General features: G+C 43.7%; 1 protein-coding gene across 4 annotated transcripts in view; it reads right to left on the bottom strand.

Moving 5' to 3' along the window:
• The window catches only part of phc3a (polyhomeotic homolog 3a), a 106,712-nt gene extending 97,987 nt beyond the window's left edge, over nucleotides 1-8,725 (bottom strand). For all 4 annotated transcript variants that reach the window (XR_013579636.1, XM_078564344.1, XM_078564346.1 and 1 more), the window contains exon 1: nucleotides 8,559-8,725. The gene's annotated coding sequence lies outside the window, so the exon portion shown is untranslated. The remainder of the gene's footprint in view (nucleotides 1-8,558) is intronic.
• Nucleotides 8,726-19,485: the final 10,760 nt, after the last annotated feature.

Below are 19,485 nucleotides of genomic sequence, written 5' to 3'. Positions count from 1 at the left end.
GTAAAGTGCTTTGGGATGTCCAGACATTATGAAAGACACTAAGAAAAGCAAATTTTTCTTTCTTCTTTTCCTCAGGGAGGATGAAGCTTTCGCAACAATCTACAGCCAGAAGTACCAAGTGGATGATCCATCTTGGCCTCCTCCAGAGATCCCCACCATCACAGGTGCCATCTTCAGCCAATTCAATTCACTCTATGTGATATCAAGAAACGGCTGAAGGCATTGGATATTGCAAAGGCTATGGGTCCTGACAATATTCCAGCAATAGTACTGCAGACTTCTGCTCCAGAACATGCCGCGCCACTAGCCAAGCTGTTCCAGTACAGCTACAATGCTAGCATCTACCCGGCTATGTGGAAAATTGCCCAGCTATGTCCTGTACACAAAAAGCAGGACAAATCCAACCTGGCCAATTACTACCCCATCAGTCTACTCTCGATCATCAGTAGAGTGATAGAAGGGATTATCAACAGTGCTATCAAACGGCACTTGCTTAGCAATAACCTGCTCACTTGCAACAGGGTCATTCAGCTTCTGAACTCATTACAGTCTTGGTTCAAACATGGGCAAAAGAGCTGAACTCCAGAGGTGAGGTGAGAGTGACTGCCCACATTTGACCAAGTGTGGCAGCAAGGAGCACTAGCAAAACTGGAGGCAATGGGAAAACTCTCCACTGGTTGGAGTCATACCTAGCACAAAGGAAGATGGTTGTGGTTGGTGGAGGACAATTATCTCAGTTCCAAGACATCACTGCAGGAGTTCCTCAGGGTAGTGTCCTAAGCCCAACCTCTTCAGTTGCTTCATCAATGACCTTCCTTCCATCATAAGGTCAGAAGTGGGAACGTTCGCTGATGATTGCACAATGTTCAGCATCATTTGCAACTGCTCAGATACTGAAGCAGTCCATGTCCAAATGCAGCAAGACCTGGACAATATCCAGGCTAGGGCTGACAAGTAGCAAGTAACATTCACGCTACACAAGTGCCGGGCATGACAAGAGAGAATATAACCATTGTCCCTTGACAATAAATGACATTACCATCACTGAATCCCCTACTATCAACATCCTGGCGGTTAGCATTGACCAGAAACTGAACTGGACTAGCCATATAAATACTATGGCACAAGAGCAGGTCAGAGGCGAGGAATCCTGGGGTGAGTATCTCACTTCTTGATTCCCCAAAGCCTGTCCACCATCTACAAGGCACAAGTCAGGAATACTCTCCAGTTGCCTGATGAGTGCAGCTCCAAAAACAATCAAGAAGCTTGACATTATCCAGGACAAAGCTGCATGCTTGATTGGCACCCATCCACAAACATTCACTCCCTCCACCACCGATGAACAGTGGCAGCAGTGTGTACCATCTACAAGATGCATTGCAGAAATTTACCAAGGCTCCTTAGGCAGCACATTCCAAACCCACAACCGCTACCATGTGGAACAACAAAGCCAGCAGATACATGGGAACACCACCACCTGGATGTCTGGAAGTTCTCCTCCAAGCCACATACCATCCTGACTTGGAAATATATCGCTGTTCTTTCACTGTCGCTGGGTCAAAATCCTAGAACTCCCTCCCTAACAGCACTGTGGGTGTACCTGCACCACAGAGACTGCAGTGGTTCAAGGAGGCAGCTCAGCACCACCTTCTCAAGGGCAATTAGGGACAGGCAATAAATGCTGGTCTTGCCAGCAACACCTACATCCCAGAAATGAATAAATAAAAAGAAGAATCATGGTCACCTACACTGGCTCTTGTTATATACCAGCTAAAGTGTCAAAATTCAAAATTTTCTGGGGGATTATTAATTATTTTCAGTATAACCTATCAATGGCTTTCTATCATCTCTATAAAAAATAAGTTAGCAGATCAAGTTCTGTCATTTGTGGAATAGGCGCTATCACTATTATTTTAAAGAAATCGCCAAAAGAAATAAAGGAGAGCTGAGGATGTTTTTTTAAACACAGTGAGTTGTTATATCCTGGAATACACTGCCTGAAAGGTAGTGGAAGCAGACTCAATTGCAACTTTCAAAAGGGACCTGGATAAATACCTGAACTTATCAGGGCTACGGGGAAAGAGCAAGAGAGTGGCACTAACTGGATAGCTCTTTCAAAGCATCAGCGCAGGTACGATGGGCCGAATAGTCTCCTGCTAGGTGGTAAGATTCTATGACTGCCAGTTTCCAAACTGTAAACACCTTCTTCAGTCCATTGTGAAGCCAGTTTTTTTCCATCAACTCTGGCTTCCTTCACAAGTCCTCCAATCACAACTTCACACATGTCCCAAGTTTCTCTTTTTATTTTCGAATGATTTCTCTCTGCAACTAGGCCAGCTCTTCACTTAACCTCTGACGTGACCAACAATCTGAGCCCAACAATAGTTCAAGAGTTATTGAAACGATTATTGCCAAATATGAAAGGTGCCTTCCCCCTTACATTCTTTTCATCTAATTCTTTATTTAATTCTTTAATTTGTTCCTGTCTATTGTTCTTTACACCTCTTTCCTTTCAGCATTTTTGCCATTGCATGGAAATTTTCTGTTTTCTGTACAGCTCCTATTTTTCTCCCGTATACCTTCCCTGACAGATTCGATCTTAATTGGTTTCTCAGTGTTTTCGATGAAAAGAACAGAAGCAGGGGGTAGGTGACTTTGGACTCCACAGTGCCTGCAAGATGGTGGTTATCAGATGACCAATTTTTAAGTCAAGAGAAGTGACCTGCATGTAGTAAGATGGGGAGGGGTGGAGGTGAGAAGAATTTGGTAATTAGGGCATGTGCACAGATGACTGAAGATAGATACCCTTTGAAGGTCCTAGTGAGAGTCCAATGTGTAGAGGGAGTGGTGTGGAGGCAGGAGGTGAGGGAAGGTGTAACAGCATAGACGAGGATTACAGGTAGGACTGTTTCAATGAGGTCCGTGCAATTTCAGTGGCAGCAGTCATGGGGAGATGAACGGACAAGCTCTTACACAGAATAAACTCTTTGCGATGGGTATTGCTGGGTTACCTGAAGTGCAAAACTGGCAGTTGGGGCATTATTACTGTCAAATGTCTCCATGTTTTCATTCTTAGATTTAATGCATGTCTACAAATGTCTCAGCAAAATTATTTATTTATTTTTTTACACAAACATCTTGACAGTCCAGGGTTAAGCAAAATATCCTTTGAGCTAATATTTACTAAGTTACAGTAATTATATCTAAGTTAAGTGGCAAGCGGGTTTGCACTTGATTTTCCACAGATTTGACAGCAAACTAATTAAACATTGAAAGAAGCATGCTTTGTTAATCCTCTCAGTGTTGGATTTTGCTTTCTCGTTGTTCGATGTTAAGATTCCTTTCCTTCCCACTTTCTCCCGCCTCATGTCTTATCATAGGCAGGCACCGCTCCCTCAGAATTGTATCTATCCCAATCCAAAGTTTAACACCAAAAAAGCTGCTTTTAGTTGTACTTCCTTCCAACTTTCTTTCACCACCTCCACATCAGTCCCACCAAGTCTGGGAACTTAAATCACCAAGAACCCTGAAAGCAGTGCATACTGATGCACCAAAACAGTAAGACACAGCTTTTCCCACTCTTTTCCAGCTTGAGAAAAATCTATGCCTACTGCCAGTAATTTATTGGCATGACACTTCCATAGTCTCAGCTTAGAATGCCAATCTGAGCAAAAATGACCCTTGGACTTCACCCAACTGGCAAACTGCCAATCAACAGTAGACTACCAAGCAAAGCTGTAGGCACTAAGTAAAGTGCACAATTGGCAGTAGAGAATGGCAGCACAGGTTCTACCAAAGTTCAATGACCCAGCACCGTGGCAGTACTCTTGTGACAATTTTTGAAGTGGGTAAACTGTATTGCAATATAAAAGCTAATTTCTGGGTAGACTCAGGGGTATGCTCTCCAAGTTTATTTTTTATCTTTTGACATCTAATTTGGTGCATTTTCCAATAGTCAATTTACATATCTGCATATTATTATAGGCATTTGTTCTCTAGAAGCCTTAGTTCCCATTGTCGTAATTCTTGGTTATGATTTAATGTCAAGATTTCCAATTGTCTGGGCCAAATTAATTCTTTAACCAACATGATTGAAAAAAAACAAGTCAGTCAGTAATTTACCATACTGTTATTTGTGCGATCTTGCTGTGTGCAATTTGGGTATTCTATTTCCCTACATTGTAAAGGCGGCCATACAACAAAAATAAGTTCTTTATTATCTGTGGGATGCCCTGTAGCCATGAAACACACTATGTAAATGAAAAGTTTATTCTTTCTATTGTAAATTACTATGTCCATGTTTCTCATTCAATTTTGCCATCTCAAATGTCACAACGTAGTTTGTTTTTTTCCGTTCATGGGATGCGGACATCGTTGGCTAGGCCAGCATTTATTGCCCATCCTTAATTGCCCTTAAGGTGGTGGCGAGCTGCCTCCTTGAACTGTTGCAGTCCATGTGTACACCCACTGCTGTTAGGAAGGGAGTTCCAGGATTTTGACCCAGCAACAGTGAAGGAACCATATTATATTTCCAAGTCAGGATGGTGTGTGGCTGAGAGGGAAGCTTGCAGGTGGTGGTGTATCTGCTGCCCTTGTCCTTCCAGATGGTAGTAGTTGTGGGTTTGGAGGTGCTGCCTAAGGAGCCTTTGTGAATTCCTGTAGTGTATCTTGTAGATGGTGTACACTGCTGCCACTGTGCATCAGTGGTGGAGGGAGTGAATGTTTGTGGGTTGGGTGCTAATCAAGCAGGGTGCTTTGCCCTGGATGGTGTCAAGCTTCATGAGTATTGTTGAAGCTGCACTCAGCCAGGCAAGTGGAGAGTATTCCATCACATTCCTGACATGTGCCCTGTAGATGGTGGACAGGCTTTGGGGGTTCAGTAGGTGAGTTACTCGCCACAGGATTCCTAGCCTCTGACCTGCTCTTGTAGCCACAGTATTTATTTGGCTAGTCCAGTTCAGTTTCTGGTCAATGGTAACCCCCAGGATGTTGCCACTGGGGGATTCAGTTATGGTAATGCCGTTGAATATCGAGGGGCGATGCTTAGATTCTCTCTTGTTGGAGATGGTCATTGCCTGGCACTTGTGTGGCGCAAACGTTACTTGCCACTTGTCAGCTCAAGCCTGGATGTTGTCCAGGTCTTGAGGCATTTGGATGTGGACTACTTTAGTATCTGTGGAGTCGCGAATGGTGCTGAACATTGTGCAACCATCAATGAACATCCCCACTTCTGACTTATAATGGGAAGAAGGTAATTGAGGAAGCAGCTGACGATGGCTGGGCCAAGAATACTACCCTGAAGAACTCCTCCATTGATGTCCTGAAACTGAGATGATTGACCTCCAATAACCACAACCATCTTCCTTTGTGCTAGTTATGACTTCAACCAGCAGAGGGGTTTCCCCCTGATTTCCACTGACTCATTTGTCTAGAGCCACTTGATGCCATACTTGGTCAAAGGGCAGTGATGTCAAGGGCAGTGACTCCCTTTAGGAACTAGGTGGCTCTGTTGGAATTTCTGAAGCCTTTCTCACAGCTCATTACCAGCTTATATGTACAACCCCTTATTTTTGTGAACTGACCATGGGCAATGCAATAGGCATTTGACTCATAATGCATAAGTTATACAGGGCATTGCTAAAGCCACATCTGGAGTACTGTGTCTCCTTGTTTAAGGAAGGATATAAAAGCATAGGAAGCAGTTCAAAGAAGGTTTACTGAACTAGTACCTGGAATGGGAGGGTTGTCTTATGAAGAAAGGTTGGATAGGTTAGGCTTGTCCCTATTGGAGTTCAGAAGAGTAAAAGGCAACTTCATGAAACATACAAGGTTCTGAGGGGTCTTGACAGGGTGGATATGGAAAGGATGTTTCCTCTTGTGGGAGAATCTAGAACTCAGGGTCACTGTTTCAAAATAAGGGTCAGCCATTTAAGACAGAGTTAAGGAGAATTTTTTTCTCTCAGAGGGCCGTAGACTTTGGAACTCTGTTCCTCAAACAGCGGTGGAAGCAGAGTCTTTGAATATTTTTAAGGCAGAACTAGATAGATTCTTAATAAACAAGGGGATGAAAGGTTATTGGGGGTAGGCAGGGGTGTGGAGTTGAGGTTACAATCAGATCAGATCAGATCTTATTGAATGGCACAGCAGGTTCGAGAGGCTGAGTGGCCTACTCCTGCTCCTAATTCATATGTTCGTAAATACTCTAGCAACTTGCATTTATATAGCACAAGCAGATGTGTGATAATTATATAAATAATCTGTTTTTCTCTGTTAGTTCAGAGACAAACATTGACTGAGACACGGGGAAAACTATCCCGCTCTTCTTCAAACAATACCATAAGGACATTAGCTTTAAATTACCTTCACTAGTTTGATAATGGGACTCTTTCCTCATTGTCATGGTTTGATTTGAAGTAGTGCTTTAGATTTGCCTTTTCAATATTATTTAATATTTTGTATTGCAGCTCAGTTTTTCAGCATAATTCAGTCCTTTATAACAGTCCTTTGGCTTTTCAACGCACCCCGTCCAGGCTTCAACATCTCTCCCGTGTCTCAGTGACCAGAAATGGACATAGACAGATTTGTATTTATATATCTCCTTTTACAACCTCAGGACATCCCAGAGAGGTTATGGACAATTATGTGCTTTTGAAGTGTGTTCATAGTTATACTGTATGAAATAATGCTCAAAGTGTGATCTAATTGTTAACTGGATATTGATTGTGTTTAATTGTATGCAGGTGGCATTAATTGGGGTTCCACTTGAGCACAAAAAAGGGACACTTTTTGAAACTGTGGTGTAATTGAGTTAGGAGTTGCATGCTAGTAATCTTTCACTCTGTAAATAAATATAATACTGAATAAAGATAGGTTGCAGTACTATCCTTCACCACATAGCTTTCCACAGTATAACACTAACTATAGTGAGTGAATTTCTTCAACTTGTACGTCACCATTTTACTGTGTGAGCTATGATGCAGTTGATACCCTCTAAATCAAAAGTTGTGCATTTATAGTCCCGTTCCAGAGATTTTGAGCTTATTAACCAGGCTGACATTTCAATACAGTACTGAAGGATTGCTAAACTGTCACTGGTGCTGCCTTTCAAATTAGACATTAAACCAAGGTCCCTGTCTACCCTCAGGTGGAAGCAAAAGGTCCCATGACAGGGAATTCTTCTGGCCAATATTTATCCCACACCTGACACCATCAAAAAACTTGAGCATTTGGTCATCCGTTCCTTTTCTGTTTGTGGGACCTTCCTGCATACTAATTGGGTGCCACATTTGCCTATGAAACATCAGCAAATTAGGATTAGTGTCAGAAACCGCATCAGAAGAGCTGAGGAACTATCCCCTGTGTCATGGTCATTGTTTACCCCTCAACCAACATCGCTAAAACCGATCATCTGGTCAATATCACTTTGCTGTTTGTGGGACCTGCTGTGCCCAAATTGGCTGCTGCATTTTCTGTATTATAACAGTCACGAACTTCAAAAGTAACTCTATAAAATCTATAAAGTGCTTTGGGACATCCTAAGATTCTGAAAGGTGCTATATAAAAATGCAAGATTGTTTTATTTGTTTACGGACACATAACAGAAATATCATTAAGCAACATAATTGGAACATTAATGTGTAACATAATGAAAACGTTCACAAACATTTTGTTGGAATTCGTCTCTCCAAACCGTGGATCAGCATGAAGCTTGGGCCAGAGCCCAGGGGACTACAACACCCAGAGAACATTGCAAGCTGTACGCAAGCTCAGTAGCTCCTGTCTATAGTAAATACGTCACGTCTCGCATATATTCAGTAATGGCATTTCTCTTAACTGCACAAAAAAATTAAAAACTGAAAGCTTTTGAATAGATAGGAGGAGTAAGATGGCATGCATTTGAATAAAACTCCATTCATTGTATTAGTCGTCCTTTTACCAACATGTTAATTTAACTGCAGGAACAGTGTTAAGTCTGCTAAACAAAGCTGACCTCACAGTTCTAACAGGCAATGTGTAAAAAATGAACCATCAACAATATGCAATTAAAATGCATTTTCTATATTGCACTGTGTGATGTCCATCAGTGAATTACAACTCCGCAGCTTCCGCTAATTGCGGCGGGTCTGCAAATTGCAACAAACGATAGTGAAACCTACATCAATATTTCAGACGTCTTATCAATACATTTTAAATATTTTGTTTCGACTGGTTAATTCTTCAGCGATGGAGCTTTTTTTTAGCCGGTGACAAACCTGATGCAAACAAATGCACAGACACAACACACAGCCTTGCATTTCTGGACCTGAAATCTAAATATTCAGACCAATTTGAGTGCATGTCATTTTCGAATCGAATTCAAGCAAAACTTACTTAGAATTCCCTCGGAAAGGGATTTTGCAAAAAGCTGCAATTAGCTTAATTAGTCATTACAATTATTTCCCGTTGTATTAACTGGCACGTCAAGCGTGGCGCGGGGGGGGGGGGGGTGGAGGGCAGCACCGCAGGGAAGTGAAAGTGATTTTATGCATTATTTTTGTGGGAAGGGTGCATGGACTTACCTGCATTGCACCGGTGTCACGGAGCTTGCATCTCTTTCTCTCTCCTATTTAATGCATCTCGCATTGAGCAGACACGGGTTCTGAATACAGTATCAGAAACGCAGTCACGTATTGCATTGCGCAGAGTCTGATGCGAGCAGAGCAGAGACGAGGGGAGGGCGAAAGGCACATCTACACGAAAGTTGATTTTTTTTTAAAGTAACGCACAGCACCACACAGAGCACAGGAGTAGAACAGGTCGAGTGGTGAAAATGTTGGATAGATGTAAGAGTTTCCTCCGGTTTACCAAACCTGAGACTTTTTTTTTAAGTTTCTCCATCCTTTTTGCAGATCAATGGCTGAAGGTGTCGTGTCCTACCATCATCCCTTATGTTTATCCCTCATCTATCTCACCTATAAGATGCACTGCAACAACTCACCAGGACTCCTTCGACAGCACCTTCCAAACCCATGAACTCTACCACCCAGAAGGATAAGGGCAACAGATGCATGGGGACGCCACCACCTGCAAGTTCCCCTACAAGCCACACACCATCCTGACTTGGAAATATATTGCTGTTCCTTCATTGTCACTGGGTCAAAATCCTGGAACTCTCTCCCTAACAGCACTGTGGGTGTACCTGCTCCACATGGGCTGCAGCAGTTCAAGGAGATGGCTCACCACCACCTTCTCAAGGGCAATTAGGGATGGGCAATAAATAGTGGCCTAGCCAGCGACACCCATGCCCCACGTAAGAATAAATTTTTTAAATGTCTTACCATCAAATTAGAGAGACAGAATGAATTGCATCTTTACTACATCTTTTACAACTCTTGAGCTCCGATTCTACAGCCAATGAAGTACAGTTGCTGTTGTAGAAAATACAATTTGCACACTGCAAGTTCTCACAGCCAGCAATGTGATAAATGACCAGCTAGTTTTCTTTAGATTGTAGTATAAATAAGGGAGAGCTCCATTAGCTGCTTTTCTTAGAATAGCACCTTTGGGTCAACCTGAGATGGATAATGTCTCACCTGAAAGGCACCTCTGACAGTGCAGCACTCCCTCAGTACTGTGTTTCAGTGTCAAACAAGATGCCCCTGAAGTGGGGCTTGAACTCATAACCTTCTGACTCAGAGGTGAGAGTGCTTCCCCAAGTCAACAATTCAATGTCATGAAGGGAGAGTCCAAAGTACCAGAAGGAGCCTGATTGGGCCAAATGAGCACTTCTCCTGTTCATAATTGGCAGTGAAAGTGTTGGGGGCACATTCATATTGCAGCATTTAAAATCACCCTTAACCCACCATCCTCAAGCTCAGTAGTATAATCTGTACAATTTATTGTCATGTTGGATTTTAGTGCAGGAAACCGAGCACACTGATGAAAGACATGATTCTATCAAGTATCATTTTAGATCAGATGATGGATCTTTTGCATCTAAGTTGGTAAATTTATGGTTTCAAACCCTGTCCCAGAATGAGAGAACATAATTAAGGTGATGTTCTAGTACTGAAGAAGTGCTGCACTGTTGAAGGTGCTGTCCTTTGATTGAGATATTGGGCTGGATTTTTCCACAGACTACAGGACCCTGACCAAATGGTAGTCCTGAGCCCATACTTACTGGCAGCATGCCCGACAGTGCAGTCTTCCCAGAGGCAGCCTTTTAATTGGCCATTTGCGTGCTCGCTATCCTGTTAAAAGGGCATATGGGCTCTCGATGCTGCCAACCCAATCACAGGGCTGGCAGCTTTCAAGCCTTGGCAACGGCACAAGGAGAGTTGAGCACTGCTGAGGGATGTCAGGGACAGCAAGGGCACCTCAGCATGGAGACATCTGCAGAGCCATGCATTTAAAATGTTAAAATTATTAGAGGTGAAGCTGTTAACACCCTTGAAGTGGAGGGGTAACCCCTCCTGATACATCACTTGGGTCACAAGCGTGGTCGTTCCTGGTTGCGGCACCCTTTTTGGGGCATGGAGCCTCTGTCACCTCAATGGAGATGACAGCCTCTGCACATAGTGGGAGGTCACTCCACCAGCAGAAGATGCTGTCGTGCCTTCAAGATTAGGACTATATATTCCTATCAAATACTACCTGTTGAATGTGTGGGTTTCAGATGCCTCACAGGGTCCTGGGGCTCAGCAACACTATAAAGAAGGAATATGGGAGTTAGCCCATCACATTGAGGGAGTTCCTGGTGTTTGGTTTCATTGGAAGGTTGGGGACATTTGCAGGCGGATTGAGTCTGTCAGCAATGGGAAGCAGTACCTTTGTTGTAGCTTGAGGTGGCATCGGAGTGGCTCATGCATTTTGGCCAAATTAGGAAGATAAATAACTCTCATGGTGGGGCGACTTTGGGAAGGTAACCCTGTCTGTCAGAGTAGAGGTGGAAGTAGATCTGAGATCAGCAAGATTGGGAGGCGGGGTGGGGGTTTCAGGGCTCTAATAGTAATGGATTGTGAAGGATCATCCATTGGAGGAGGCAGTGATTTTCTGTTCACCTCTTCCATGCTGATAAGGCTCCTAACCCCCATCCCCATAGAATCTTTATTGCCAGTTCATGGGTTCTCACCTCAGTACTGTCACATAATGGAAACGTCCCCATGAGTCCAACCAAACACTTCAAGAGCTGTAGTGTCTAGCTGTACTGGGGAGGATCCTGGTGTCCTGGAGGACATGAATCAATATTTCTAGGATGTGGCAGCAGTGTGAAAAGGTGCTTTTGCTGTGGCAGTACTTGAGGTGGGATCCTGGGGAGAAGCTCATACATACTCCTTTAGTGAGGCAGCTTTGACAGGTGTAGAAGGTCCTGACAAGAATGAAAGGGCAGCCCAATGGTGGCGTGGAGAACAAAGTAATGAATCATTCCCCACCTCCCAAACTTATCTCCCCACCAATCCCAGTTCTCACTTCCTTTCCCCTCCCCTTTCATATCTTACCCTTTCTTCAACTTCCCCTTATCTCCCTATCTCTTTTCTTCTACCTTCCCTTTCACTTGCCTCCCTCCCTTTCCCATCCCATTGCTTTGTGGGTTCCAATGAACAGAAGGAGTAATCTGTGCTTTGGTGCTGAGTGCACGTAACAGAGGGAGTGTAACATATTGGTTTTTTAGCCGCTGGTATCAGGATTGGGGTTGCAGCAACGACAGGGGAAGGAGAAGAACTCTCACTCTTAACATTGCAAGATAATGTTGATGGATAGAATAGGAGGTCAGAAGGGAGGCAGAACAGATTGGTAGATGGACTGCGCTGGGGGGGCATCTTTCAGTTGTAGGTCAAGAGGGAAGATTGGATAAACAAGGTACCAGCCTTCGTATTAACCAACACCAGCCCTGCTTGGCTCCTTCTCATCCTTCTCCAGTTTTTTCTGTACTTAATTTGTAAAGTTATTCTATACTGAAGTGGGATGCTGCACTCAGGCAACTGCAAATACTGATGAAGTGGATCATTTTGTATGTACCCCTCAGGCTCTGTGCACATGCGAACAAAAAAAGGATCCACATTTGGCCATTTTCTTTTTCTTCCCCAACTTTAAATAATGATTATATAATATCACAATTATCACAACTCTTCCCTCCAATCTGCTCACTCACAAACTGGGCTGTACCATCAAAGAAATACAGAAAATTTACAACACAGAAGGAAGACATTTATCCAAGCAGCACCAACAACACTCAATAAGCTTGACACTATCCACGGCAAAGCAGTCCACTTGATTGGCACTCCATCTACCACCTTAAACATTCAATCCTTCCACCAGTGATACACAGTGGCAGCAGTGTGTGCCATCTACAAGATGCACTGCAGCAACTTATCAAGGCTCCTTTGACAGCATCTTCCAAACCCGTGACCTCTACCACCGAGAAGAACAAGGGCAGCAGACACATGGGAACACCGCCACCTACAAGTTCCCCTCCAAGCCACATACCATCCTGACTTGGAACTATGTTGCCATTCCTTTACAGTCACTGGGTCAAAATTCTGGAACTCCCTTCCTAACAGCACTGTGGGTGTACCTACACCACATGGACTGCAATGGTTCAAGAAGGCAGCTCGTCACAATCTCCTCAAGGGTAATTATGGAAAGGCAATAAATGCTGGCCTAGCCAGTTATGCCCACATCCTATGAAATAATTTAAAATAAGCTTGTTGATGCTGGCTGAAAAAGAGCTCTCCAGCCATATGCTACTTTCTAGTACTTGGTCCATAGCCAGGCCCAGTGCAAGGGTACAAAAACAGAAAATGCTGGAAAAACTCAGCAGGTCTAGCAACATCTGTCGAGAGAGAAACAGAGTTAACTTTTTGAGTCCGTAAGACCCTCCCTCATCATACAGACACGAAATGTTAACTTTGTTTCCCTCTCCACAGATGCTGCTGGATCTGCTGAGTTTTTCCAGCATTTTCTGTTTTTGTTTCAGATTTCCAGCATCCGCAGTATTTTGCTTTTATCCCAGTGCAAGTATATTTGCGTCCCTAGGCCTGGCATCTCCACCACCCACCCTCCCCCACCAACCTCCTCATATTCCAGGAGACATTGCCAGAAGTGACATCACAGAAAGCCGGCAGCAAGGCACAAGTGAGTGCTAAGGGGAAGCAAGTCCCAGGAACGGGCTTAGGGAGCAGGTTAATGTGGGGAATCACTGCCTCCACATTAGGACCTCAAACACCCTGCTGTGTGAAGACACCTGAGTAACGAGCGGACTTTGGGTTAAAGCTCTGCTGTATAATTTTCAGTCACAGTCATTAATAGATAAATTGTGAGAATATTTGCAGTAAACCTTAAAAATAAATCACTGACCCGATGAGGAATGAAGTGATCTGAAACCTTGCTACCGCCCATCACTGTCGAACTAATGCTTGCTGCTTGTGTCCAATTCCTCAATGAAATTCAAACCCCACCATTCCTATTGCAGCCAGCCAAAATCCCAGCCACTGAGAGTCTTCCTGGCTTTTTAGTTGGCTTGAAGAGGTTTGAGTTTGATTGGGCAGTGCTACGCTTGATATGTCACTGTGTGGCAATGCTTCATGATGATAGAAGTTGGAATTTCTTTCCCCTTGGTTGCTGATGACAAATTATGGGACTGATTTGTTTAAATGCTGGGTTTCAGTTCCAATTTTAAAAAAAAGTCTGAAGTTTTCTCTACCCCCCCCCCACCCCCCCCAACAACCTAAATCTTGCCCTAGGCGAGCCCCTTGTCCTTGTTTGCCTAGTGTTAATGCAGCCCTGTCCATAGCCTTGTAAGTTATAGCACTTCAAGTACATATCCATGTATTTTTTAATTGCAATAAGGGTTTTTGCCTTCATCACCCTTTCAGGCAGTGAGTTTAAGATCCCCATCACCCTCTGGGTGAAATGAAAACTTCCCTCAACCTCCCTCTACTCCTTCTGCCAATTACTTTGAATCTATGTTCATGGTTATTGACCTCTCTAATAAGGGAAAAAGGTCCTTCCTATCTACTCTACCTAGGCCCCTCATAATTCAATCACCTCTCAGCTTCCTCTGTTCCAAAGAAAACAACCTCAGCCTATCCAATCTTTCCTCTTAGCTAATACTCTCCAGTCCTGGTAACATCTTGAGGATCACATCTGTACCGTCTCTAGTGGTTTATATCCTGCCTATATTGAAGTGATCAGAGCTGTATGCAGTACTCTAACTAAACGTAGTGTTTCATACAGTTCTAGCATAATCTCACCGCTCTTATGTTCAATGCCTTGGCTAATAAAGGACAAGTATCCCATATGCCTTCTTAGCCACCTTGTATACCTATCCTGCTACCTTCAGGATCAATGGACATGCGCTCCAAGGTCACTCTGTTCCTTTACACTTCACAGTATCTTATCACTTATTGTGCATTTCCTTGCCATATTTATCTTCCCTAAATGTATTTAAATGGATGTATTGAATTCTATTTGCCACTTTTCCACCCACCTGACCATTGGTATCGAACTGCAGTTTACAGCTTTCTTCCTCATTATCAACCACAGGGCGAATTTTTGTATCATCTGCCACTTCTTAATCATGCCCCTACATTTAAGTCCAAATTATTAATATATACTACGAAAAGCAAGTGACCAAGTGTTGAGCCCTGCAAACCCCACTGGTAGCTTTTCAGCCACAAAAACATCTCTGATCACTACCACTGAATCAATTTTGGATCAAACTTGTCACTTTCCCTTAGATCCCATAGGATTTTGCTTTTCTGACCAGTCTGTCATGTCTGACCTTGTCAAAAGCCTTACAAAACTCCATGTGGATTACATCAAATGCACTACCCCCATTGACCCTCCTTCTCAAACATTTCGATGAAGTTAGTCAGGCACGATCTTTCCTTAATAAATCCACACGAATTGTCCCTGATTAATCCATGCCTCTCTAAATGATGATAAATACTGCCCCTCAGCACTTTTTCCAATTGCCCACCATTGACTGGTCTGTAATTACTGAGTCTCTCCTTTCCTTCCTTTTTGAACAACTGTACAATAGCAAGCCTCCAGTCCCCTGACACCTATAGCCAGGGATAATTGGAAAATGATAATCAGATCCTCTGCTATTTCCTCCTTTGTTTATTTTAGCAGTCTGGGATACATTTCATGCAAAGCTACTTCCGAATATGCTGAATCACTTAATATTTCCACTCTCACTATGTTTATCCCATATTTCACACTCCTCCTCCTTAACTACAATGTCTGCATCATCCCCCTCTTTTGGGAAGACAGAAGCAATGTATTAATTAAGAACTATGCCCTTGTCCTCCACCTCCGCACACAAAGGCTCTACTCTTTACTTAGTTCCTTAATTTTACTTGCAAATATATTTTCATTCCCTCTTTTTGCTTTCCAATTCTCCTTTTCAATTTCAACCCTATACTTTTTGTACTCCTCTAGGTTTTCTACAGTATTGAGCTCTTAGAATCTGATATAAGGTCCCTTTTTTGCCTTATCCTACTCTGTATGCTTGTTGATATGCAGGGCATCTAGATTGGGAGTCCCACCCTTTCCTTTGCGGGAATATATTTGTTCTCAACCCTCTCTTTTTCTCTGCCTCCAATGCTCTGACACTGATTTACCTTCAAGCAGCTGTACAGTCCACTTTTGCCAAATCACATTTCAGCTCAGTAAAATTGGGCTTTCCCCATTTGAAAGCATTTACTCTTGTCCTTTTCTTTAACTATGCTAAATCTAAATGAAGTATGATAACGCTGCTAAAATGCTCTCTCACTGATAACCTTTCCACCTGCCCAGTTTAATTACGTAAAACTAAGTCCAGAACTGTCCCATTTCTTGTTCTCTTGTTGCTACGTACTACCTAAAAATGTTCTCCTGAATGCATTTTAAGAATTCTAAGCCCTCTATAACTTTAACACCGATTTATCCTAGTTAACATTTGGGTAGCTGACATCCCCTATTATCACTGCCCTATTATTTCTGCACTTGTTAGCATTATCTTATTATAGAAGTTTATGTTGACATTCAGACTAAAACTAGACTCAAAGATGGCAACCCCTTGCTTCATGTCAGAGCCTCCATATCTAGCCATATTTCCCACTAACTCGATCTCCAGCTCAAACATGGTGGTGGCAACATGATTTATTTAGACATCTCCATTTGCTTCTCCGGCAACTTCTTCTTCAAGCACCAAATCCTATTCTCGTCTTCCTGCCTCTCCTTTAGAATTTTTGTCATCAACCATATCCACCGCATGCCATAACCCAGTTTTAAACCTGCCTTAAGGGATTCTTTAAGTGCCTATGCAGTCCTCCATCACCCTCTGGACTATCCGAACATAACTAAAATAAAAGATTTTACTGTAGCTACTGTTGTAGGATGTTGGTTACAGTTCAGTAGGTCTGAAGAAGTCTTTGTAGTCATACGTACGTTAACTAAGTCTTTATAGATTCTTATAATTATTTACAAATATACAGTGAAGGGTACAACTTGGGAGCTGTCGTCCTGCTCGCTGGTACACACAGATCTATCCAACACTCAGATGACCCTGAGTGTGGGTCATAAAGGTCACTGCGTGGGCGGTACTGTACTCAGTCCCACTTTAACCCTATATGTGCCTGACCCTTATACTACAACTACCATAGATAGCCATAACCCTATTTCCCATTGTGGCATTTTGGCAGCTCTGATACTAGCTTTCCTAACCTTAAGATGAGCTTTTTTTCATTCATTAGTGGGATGTGCATGTCACTGGTGAGGCCAGCATTTATTGCCCATCCCTAATTGACCTTGAGAAAGTGGTGGTGGGCTGTCTTTTTGAACTGCTGCAATCCATGTGATGTAGGTACACCCACAGTGCTGTTAGGGAGGGAGTTCCAGGATGTTGACCAAGCGAGAGTGAAGAAATGGTGATATATTTCCAAGTCAGGGTGATGTGTGGCTTGAAGGGCAACTTCCAGTTGGTGGTGTTCCCATACATCTGCTGCCCTTGTCCTGTTAGATGGTAGTGGTCGTGGATGTGAAAGATGCTGTCTAAGGAGGCTTGGTGATATCCTGCAGCGCATCTTGTAGATGGTACATACTCCTGCCACTGTGCGTCGGTGGTGGAGAAAGTGAATGTTTGTGGATGGCGTGTCAATCAAGTGGGCAGCTTTGTCCTGGATAGTGTCAAACTTCTTCAGTGTTGCTGGAGCTGCACTCATTCAGGCAAGTGGAGAGTATTCCATCAAACTCCTGACTTGTGCCTTGTAGATGGTGGACAGGCTTTGCGGAGTCAGCAGATGAGTTATTTGCCGCAGGATTCCTAGCCTCTGACCTGCTCTTGCAGCCACAGTATTCATATGGCAAGTCCAGTTCAGCTTCTGATCAATGATAACCCCCAGGATTTGATAGTAGGGAATTCAGCGATAGTAATGCCATTGAATGTCAAGGGTGATGGTTAGATTCTCTCTTGTTGGAGGTGGTCATTGCCTGGCACTTGTGAGGCACGAATGTTACTTGCCATTTGCCAGCCCAAGCCTGGATATTGTCCAGGTCTTGCTGCATTTGGACATGGACTGCTTCAGTATCTAAGGAATCACACATAGTTCTGAACATTGTGCAATCATCAGCGAACATCCCCACTTCTGACCTTATGATGGAAGGAAGGTAATTGATGAAGCAGCTGAAGGTGGTTGGGCCTAGGACAATACCCTGAGTAACTCCTGCAGTGATGTCCTGGAGCTGAGATAACTGACCTCCAACAACCACGACCATCTTCCTTTGTGTTAGGTAAGACTCCAACCAGCGGAGAGTTTTCTCCCTGATTCCCATTGACTCCAGTTTTGTTGAGGCTGCTTGATACCACACTTGGCCAAATGCTGCCTTGATGTCAAGGGCAGTCACTTTCACCTCTCCACTGGAGTTCAGCTCTTTTGTCCATGTTTGAACCATGGCTGTAATGAGGTCAGGAGCTGAGTGACCCTGGTGGAACCCAAACTGAGCATCAGTGAACAGGTTATTTCTAAGCAAGTGTCGCTTGATAGCACTGTTAATGATGTCTTCCATCACTTCACTGATAACCGAGAGTAGACTGATGGGGTGGTATTTGGCCGGGTTGGATTTGTCCTGCTTTTTATTTGTGTACAGGACATACCTGGGCAATTTTCCACATTGCCGGGTAGATGCCAGAGTTGTAGCTGTACTGGAACAACATTGGCTAGGGGCATGGCAAGTTCTGGGGCACAAGTCTTCAGTACTATTGCTGGAATAATGTCAAGTCCCATAGCCTCTGCAGTATCCAGTTCCATCAGCCGTTTCTTGATATCATGTGCAGTGAATTGCATTGGTTGAAGACTGGCATCTGTGATGCTGGGGACCTCCGGAGCAGGCCAAAATGGATTGTCTTCTCAGCACTTCTGGCTGAAGATTGTTGCAAATGCTTCAGCCTTATCTTTTGCACTGATGTGCTGGGCTCCCCCTTCATTGAGGATGGGGATATTTGTGGACACTCCTCTTCCAACGAGTTGTTTAATTGTCCACCACCATTCACGGCTGGATGTGGCAGAACTGCAGAGCTTAGATCTGATCCATTAGTTGTGGATTTGCTTAGCTCTGACTATTACTTGCTGTTTGGCACATAAGTAGTCCTCTGTTGTAGGTTCACCAGGTTGATACCTCATTTTTAGGTATGCCTGGTGCTGCCCCTGACATGCCATCCTGCACTCTTCATTGAACCAGGGTTGATCCCCTGGCTTGGTGGTAATGGTAGAGTGGTGGATATGCTGGACCATGAGGTTACAGATTGTGGTTGAGTGCAATTCTGCTGCTGATGATGCCCCACAGCGCCTCATGGATGCCCAGTCTTGAGTTGCTAGATCTGTTCGAAATCTATCCTATTCAGCACAAGACGATGGAAGGTACCCTCAATGTGAAGACAGGACTGCGTCTCCATGAGAACTGTGCGGTAGTCAATCCTACCAATGCTGGCATGTACAGATGCATCTTCTGCAAGCAGATTGGTGGGCATGAGGTAAAGTAGGTCTTTCCCTCTTGCTGGTTCCCTCACCACCTTCCGCAGACCCAGTCGAGCAGATACGTCCTTTAGGACTCGGTGAGCTCGGTCAGTAGTGGTGCTGCCGAGCCATTGAAGTCCATGATAGCCAAAGGTCTATGAAAACTTTTTCCTAAAGCTAATTTATGTTTAAATCTGACTATCAAAACTATTACTACTCACAGAGAATAAAATTCTAAATCTAAATAATACATAAACGTTTGTGGCGGTTTGAATTGCTTAAGAAATAATCTTTTAAGTGTTTTGAAAGGCAGGAAATTGGCCCTTTAATAAAGGGACTGCTGCTGTTGCTATAGTAATGCTATAGCCGAGCTCAGCGTCTCCTCGCCGGAAATCTGTTCGCCGCCTGGGATTCTGGGTACTGTAGTTCCCACATTAACAATGCAACAGCATCAGATAGAGGCGTGTGACCGAACGGCCTCCATCTCCCGGCGGCCCCTGCGCGTTAG

The sequence above is a fragment of the Cetorhinus maximus genome, chromosome 19, assembly GCF_964194155.1.
Source record: "Cetorhinus maximus chromosome 19, sCetMax3.hap1.1, whole genome shotgun sequence".
Lineage (NCBI taxonomy): Eukaryota > Metazoa > Chordata > Chondrichthyes > Lamniformes > Cetorhinidae > Cetorhinus > Cetorhinus maximus.
This window is presented reverse-complemented; position numbering and strand designations above follow the sequence as displayed.